This window comes from Populus euphratica, unplaced genomic scaffold, assembly GCF_000495115.2.
Source record: "Populus euphratica unplaced genomic scaffold, PopEup_1.0 scaffold539.1, whole genome shotgun sequence".
Classification (NCBI taxonomy): domain Eukaryota; kingdom Viridiplantae; phylum Streptophyta; class Magnoliopsida; order Malpighiales; family Salicaceae; genus Populus; species Populus euphratica.
The window spans coordinates 135109-143018 of record NW_011500409.1 but is presented as its reverse complement, the minus strand read 5'-3'; the positions used below and the strand labels follow the sequence as shown (position 1 = coordinate 143018).

At 34.8% G+C, this 7910-nt stretch overlaps 1 long non-coding RNA gene across 2 annotated transcripts; it reads right to left on the bottom strand.

Moving 5' to 3' along the window:
• Positions 1–4372: 4372 nt before the first annotated feature.
• Positions 4373–7179, bottom strand: LOC105114493 (uncharacterized). 2 transcript variants are annotated; one of them, XR_840144.1, is made up of 3 exons: positions 6515–7179; positions 5166–6144; positions 4373–4990 (listed from the first exon to the last, which is right to left on the bottom strand). It is a non-coding gene; the product is annotated as an uncharacterized LOC105114493 (long non-coding RNA). The 2 variants fall into 2 exon arrangements; XR_840143.1 differs by having other exon boundaries at positions 4769–6144; positions 6515–7176.
• Positions 7180–7910: the final 731 nt, after the last annotated feature.

Genomic DNA, 7910 nt, shown 5'->3' with positions numbered 1-7910 from the left:
GCAGCCCATCCTTCTGGCTTTTTGTTCCTCTGTTCTTATCAAAAAAATTTGTGGGTTCAGATACTTTGCTGCATATGCTAGCTATCCCGATGTTCATGATTGCGTAGGCCAGACCGGTGGATTTGTGGATTCGTATGCTTGTATGTTGCCCTTCATGCTTTCTTCTGATCATTATTTTGATTGCTGTAATGGGTTGCTCTTGTTTGTTAGAAGAGAGCAACGACAGGCTCTTCTGCATTATTATTTTGTTTGCAACACCACGACCAGACAATGCGTTGCAATTCCTAATCCCCGTCCACGAACTGCTCCATTCGCCGCTGCAATTGCCTATGATCCTGCCAAATCTCCTCACTACAAAGTTGTTCGCTTTATTTATTTTGAGAAAAAACTTCTTGCCCGGTAAAGTTGGATATATTTTCTTCCGATACCGGAAAGTGGGTTAGGCGCAGGGTCATGTTATCCACTGAACTTCCTCATGCTGCTGCTGATGCAGATAAGTATGGTTGTATCAGGCGTTCTATTTATTTGGATGGAATGATTTACAAGCTATCCTTTGTCGTCAACTACCTCATCAGGTTTGACTTGAATGCGCCGAGCGATGTGGCAATTGAACTCCCGCACAAGAATGCCGCTGCCTGCCATGGATTCATTGGGATGTCTAGAGGAAGCTTGTATTATTCAAATCATGACGAGTCTGGATTGATGATCTCCATTTGGCTTTTGGAAGACCGTTGCAAACGTGATCCTTTTTGGAAACTCACACATCGCATCTCAATGGACTCCTTGACGTCCAAATATCCTGACGTGCGTAATTCAGGCTTTCATTTTCGTACATATGCTATTCATCCAGCTTCTGATATTATTTTTCCTGGAAACCCTAGCATGGTCTTAAGTTACGATCTTATCCAACAAATTCGAAGAGGTTTTTACATTGTCTAGCGGATTAAAAATATCATCGGGCCAGCATTTTGTACACCTCTACTCTCCCTGTTATGCTGTTTTGAGTAATTTTGATAATAATTGCAGTTAATAGTCCAGTTGCAAGCACTCTTTCTATAAAAAAACTATTTATCAGAGCTCTCTGACATGGCTAGTTATGGAATCTAAGACTTCAGGAAAGCTGTCTTGCATTGATGCTCTGTATTCTATTTTTTGAATGGACGTGCTGGTTTGATTAATTTGTTGTAAGCTAAAACTGCTAATTCTTCGCTTAATTTGTTGTTTAGGATACAAACTTCTTCGGCATTTGTATTCTATATCAATCAACAGAAGAAAAATCAACCATTTCTTCAAAATATAGACTGACATGGATTTGGGTTGCGATTAACCAGACAATATTGATGATCCGCCATGGAATAAATACATACAAACGTGTGTGAGCATGTTGGCCTACGTTTCCTATACACAGAAGAAGAAAAAACATAAACAAGTTCCACTGCAAACAACAATATTATTTCATTAAAAATTCCTATCCAACAAATAGGAATGATCGTAAACAATTAAACCACAAAATTCCTGTCCAACAAATAGGAATGATCATAAACAATTAAATGCCCATTTCGTCCAAATAATCCTTGCTTGCTCATTTAAGTCAAGTCGCAGCTGTTTCAGCTTCAGTACGCGAATTCTTATCTAAAGATCAAAGGTATAATGGTAGATTCCAGGTTTGCTGGAGAAAGAAGCAACAGAAACCCAAAATTTAAAAAGTCAAAGTTAATTATATGCTGTCGCGAAACCTTTCATTTCTGGTCTTTGATTTGTTTGTTCAAGTAATGCAGTTGCATTTTCTAGTTAGATGTTGAGGTCAAACCAAGAATTAAAAATGCTATCTATGTCAATGTAATGCTTTCAAACAATAGAATATCAATTAACAATAATTTTCAGGATGTTTGAAGCTTGAATGAAGATGTGATTGCCTTCTTGTCGTAGCTATGATGGCATAATCTTATCATTTCTTCCTTTGTTTCCATGCAGATTTAGATTCTGCAAATGTTTGCAGCATTCATTCTATCAAACAGCAACATAGTTTAATTTTTTTAGACCCAAATTTTAACTGTAACAGCTCAAGTTCCTTTTTCCCACCAAATTTTAACATGATAGCACAGGTTTTCCAGCTTGATCAGGGGCCCCTCCTATTGTGAATCTTAACAGTTGAGAATTGAAGTTTCTAACATAGTAAGGCAGAAGTGTAAAGGGGGAGTAAAAAGACTGGTATGCAAATCAAAACTGCAATTTTTTTTATGTTCAAGAAAGAGGATGCCACTCACTGAAATGATCAACAAGTACTTCCACTATTTTTGACACTTTGGGACTAGGTGCACCATGAGACAAGCTTTGTTGCATTAAAAGCTTTAGTTTCCTAATACCTTCATTTTTACTCATCACTCTTGCAAATGACCTGCAGCAATCAAGTCAGATCAGCTCAAGCCATCTGGCTAACAAAAAGCAACCTATCAATGACCTTTAATACTGCAGCAGCATTAAATACGTTCACATTAAAAAATTTCACCCATCAATTTAAGCATCATTTCGTGAAATTCAGATGATCAAATCAAATGCTATTGTCATTGTCAAATCACCATACAGGGCATCTCTACTTGGTAACCTGAGGGTATGGGCTTTCAGTTAGAGAAGAACACTAACACTTAAAGGATCTTTTGCAAGGAGAACTCTTTAATTCAAATCCTCATAGAAATATTATTTTTCTCTTTAATGCAAATATTATTTCTTCTGATTTGACCCTTATTCTTTTAAAGAGGTATACAGATAAGATTTTAAAGAGCTAAGATATACGAACAGAATTGGTTTTCACTTTGATAACCATCAGTCATGCTTTGCAAAATAATTCTGCCGAGGCAGTTTGCCACCGTCATCGCAATACATCAGTTTGCCACATCAGATGAATTACTACACATCAGTTTGCCTCTGTTGCAGAATTTGAACATATCACACTTCCATAAAAACAACATGGCACGCCGACAGACATGAAGCATCTCACTGCTCGACAATCAGACTGAACACTTGACTGCCATGCAGCCCCCCTGAAGTAAAATTTGTGATGAAAAGCTTTTTGATCTGCACAAAGCACCCAGGAGGAAACAGGCATGTTATGGATTGCTGAAACTATTGTACGTTTATATTGTCTGCTATTCCTCCTAAAGTGGAGGTCTCGTTAAATGCATCAAACTTCAAGATTAGGAAGTTGCTCTGCACTGCATACAACTAGCTTTGGGTTTGAAATTATACCCAGCTTTGAACATTCCTAATTCAGTGCTATCGCCTAAGCCCAAGCCTCCTTCTCTGCGCCATCCTCTCCAACAGCTTCAATCTCCTCCTTATCAACATTTTTTCTAGTCTCCTGCTCTTCTTTATTGCCTTCCACAGACTCATCGCACTGCCAAACATATTTATCATAAATAGAGAATCAATGTCATATGAAAAAACTAACTCTCACAATGACAAGAGAGCATATAAATAGTAAATTCTAAAACATCCAACTAATGGGCTCGGCCCAAACTGTTTAACATAAATAATAAGATAACAATGAACAGGCCCAAATAGGCTAAATAAATAAAATAACAATGCAATAGGCCCAAATGGGCTTAGTCTCCCAACCACAGCGTGACAGGCTGGGCCATCCTACGCCGTCTTTGTCCATATACTCGTATAGTTTGTGGTGTGGGTCTGGTGTCCCCATCAGACGGTCACTAGGGCAGAACTTATTCAGCAGAAGGACGGTCTCCAGGGTATACAGACATCATGTCCGAGATAAGAGATTTGTGAGGTTCGTACCGCTCATTTTCCTCTGATGAGTGGTTATTACACGCTAAAAGATCTGTAATGTCTTAATGTGCAGAGAAGCATCTATTCATGCTAAGATGCATCACAAAAATATTGTGCACTACCATCAGGTATTTTACTATTTGGTATTCAAGATTCTAGCTCCCTGATCTCTCTTTTTTCCTTCTTTTTTTTCAAATGAGTTTAAAAGATATGTTCTATGTAATCAAACACAACCTCTCTTTGCCCTCCCAAAATATAGCTAAAAGACATGTTTTCTAAGAGATTAAATGTCCAGGTAAAACTAACGTTGTTCTTGTTTTTCATAGTTTGCTTGTTCTTATAATATTCTTGTTTATTTTTTATACATAGGTCATGGTACATATGGAACAATAATGAAGTGTAAAAATAAGCTTTATCATGTGGAATATACAATAAAGAAAATCAAAGTTGGTTATCACGACAGATAAGTGATATTAGGGTATTAGATCATATACAATAAAGAAAATCAAAGTTGGTTACCACAACAGATAAGTGATATTAGAGTATTAGATCTCTCTTATTTTAATTTTATTTGTGTTGTGTTATGTTGTTTTATTTTAAAAACTTTATATCAAGTGAGATAAAATTAAAATAAGAAAGATCTAATATATTAATATCACTTCTCTATCGTGATAACCAACTTTGATTCTCTTTACTGCATGTTCCACATAATCAAGTTCATGTTTACACTTTATGACTATTCCATATATACCATGGCTTATGTACAAAAAAATAAACAAGAATATTTTAAGAACAAGCAAACTATGAAAAACAAGAACAACGTAAGTTTTACTTGGACATCTAATCTCCTAAAAAACATGTTTTTTAGCTATATTTTAGAAGCATAGAGAAAAGTTATGTTTGATTATATAGAACATGTCTTCTAAACTTACATGAAAAAAAAAAAAAAACAAAAAGAAATTAGAGATACCAAACAGTAAAATACTCAATAATAAAACATAATATTTTTATGATGCATCTTAGCATGATGCTTTTCTCTGCACATTACAATAAACAAGAATATTCTAAAATCAAGAACACTGTAAGTTTTATCTAGACATTTAACCTCCTCAAAGCCCTCCTTGTATCGGCGATTAGAAATCTTTTGCTGAGAACTCTTTGAATCAGAGCCGCTGTCGCTGCCGACTCCAAAAATCTTCGATGTAAGCTAAAATAACAAAGCCAAAAGTCAGTTTAATTAGATGTTTCTAGCTATTTAAAAACAGAGCTACTGATATTTTTTCCAGTTCTCTCTCACCATTGCGCTGTGTTGGACAGTCTCTAGCTAGAGAGAAGGAAAGAAACAACAGAGGAAAACGATTTAAAACAGGTGCTCTTCTCACCATTGTTATAGTGCAAGTAGAGGATTGATTCAGAGAGTTGGAGGTTTTTTCTTTCAGTTGCATAACAGCGAGCGTGCAATGGTCCCTTTGCCTAGGGAGCTGCCACCAGTACTATCACAAAAAAAGTGTGGTGTACTGGAAGAACCCCACTAGATCAAGGAGAACGTTTTTCTTCCCCTTTTCCTTTCATTAACTATTAAGCTACAGCGCGTGAGATGTTCACTGTAGTAATCTATAATGAAAATCCCATTTTGCCCTTATGTTTTGTTAGGATGCGGGCAAAGGTGAGATGGTTTGTATTCAAGGTTGTTAAAATCACAATTTTAACACGGCACGGAAAATACAAAACAAACTCGGATAGTAAAAACGGATCGTAAAATCATAAGGAATTTTAAAATACATTAAAAAAATTCATACTTCAAATAAAAATTCAGACATGGATTTCTTGAGCTTTCACCAGTTGAACTGACCAAATAATTGAATGGAAATAAAACAAAAGCGGCTGCAAAGCAAACATATAATGTCAACAAAAGCACTGATGTTTTTAGATGAGAAAACTGACTAGTTCAAGTCTATTTAAATAAAAGGAAGCACTAATAAGAATATCATACGAGCTACAGAACTGACTCTTTACAAAACTCCAGGCTGACTCCCGCCAAAAAATACTGGATAAGATGCACTGTCAAATGGGATACAAGGCTGCACTATATAATTAAGTAGCAATCTCCCAACAACAAAATTAACCAAAGAACTTTCCAGCAAATTATAGAAAACATCCATAATAAGATTGCAAGATCTAAACAATTCTGAACTTAGAGCAAGAAATAAAGCCAAAGGTCATCCACTAACCTGAACCATGGCTGCATTAATAAAAGGGTTCATGTCACTTGGTCCAGGAGATGGTCAGTAGAAATGCTGGGTTGACATTGCAATAAGCATGAAATTGAGCAACTCGTAATGTAGAAGGTATGTGTTTGAACTTGGAACAAAAATAACGCATTTTAGAAGATCAAATTGCACAAAATCTTAACATAGTGAGCATGGTGAGAAATCCATGGTGTACCTTACTTCAACAGAGCATAGAACAAAAGTACACTATGCATGACAAGATTTTCGATGTTTTGATCCGCACATGCAACAAATCAGCATACAATGATTTACGTGTACTGGAAAGCATAGCTGTCAAACAAAAACTTCAATGGAACTGAAAGCAGAGAGTCTATAGTACACAATTGGCATTCTAGAGAACAGGTTAAACACTTAAATGTTGCTGACTATGGATGCTTTGAAACAAACCTACACCATGACATTCAATTTGCACTACTTACCAAATAACAAAAATGAAATACCTGTGTTGAAATCATTAGGTGCTGGTTCACTTACATTCAATGACAAATACAACTCCCCGATGCTATTATTGCTTTGAGCATTTTCAATTAAATACTTCAAAAAAAACAGATGAAATGTAAACCGCATTAATAGCTTTCGCATAAACCTCCAAAGGTGCAGCAGAATTCGAAAAACACTCTTGCAAACACCATGATAAGTGAATCAAAATCTTCGCCAGATGCCTAGTATAACAATTATTTTGTGTTGCATAAAATTTTTTTGGTTAAAAATACATAATTTCTATAATTATAGCTCCAGTAAACAGAGAAGCGAATGCACTAAAAAATGATGAAGAGGAGAGAGAGAGAGAGAGAGAGAGAGCATGGTTAGTGTGCGAATAAAGTAACAATTAAAGCAAGTACAGATTATATAATGCAGGATAAGACTTTAATGAACAGAGGAGGAGGTTTCGTGATAAACTGACCGAAGAGCTTGCCGGCTTCATGGAGATAAACTATAGGAAGACAAATGAACCGATTAAATACCAGTTCGTGAGCACTGATGACTGGAGTGAAGACTGGACTAATCGTCGCCGCTTTTGTGGTTGCCGGTTAGTTAATAGAGAAGGAGATTAGGGATTTGTTCTCAGAAAAGGAAGAAACGCGATGCATTTACCGGAGCGAAGACTGGAGACTTGGGAGTTACTGTGCATTTACCCAGCCAATAGGCCCTGGACAGCTGGAGCATGGAGGGAAACATTTACCCCAGTTTTCAATCTGTCCTGAACTTGTAACTTTTTACGATTTTATTTTATTTTAATGATTTTATCAAATTTTAATCTGAATTTATTTATTTATTAATTTTTTAAATGATTTAGTATGTATATTTTGACTCGATATAATTTTACAAGTTAAAACTCAATTTTAACAATCTTATTTATATTCTAAATAAATCTTCTCAAGCGATTGATAATTAATTGTACATGACATTCCAGCAATAGTCAATTGAGATTTATAAGTTTTTATTTATTTGTTGTTGAAAAGTAATTTTTTTAAGTGAATTTTAAAAAAATAAATTTTGAGAAAGTGAATTACTTTTTAATATTTGGTAGTATAATGAAAAATAAGTTGGAAAACAATTTTCATTGTTTGATTATGTCATGGAAAATAACTTGTTAATATTTTATTTTTTTCAAGTTTATTAAAATAATAAGGAACAAATCTTACAAATTAAATAGTTGAACGAGAAAAAAATTGAAAAAAATATAATTTCATAAATTATCTTAAATAAAATAAATAATAATCAAAATAATAGAGATCAAATCTAAAAAATTAAAAAAATAAAAGATGAAGAAATTAAAATAATAATAATCAACATTTCATAAATTATTTCAAATAAAATAAGTAACAATCAAAA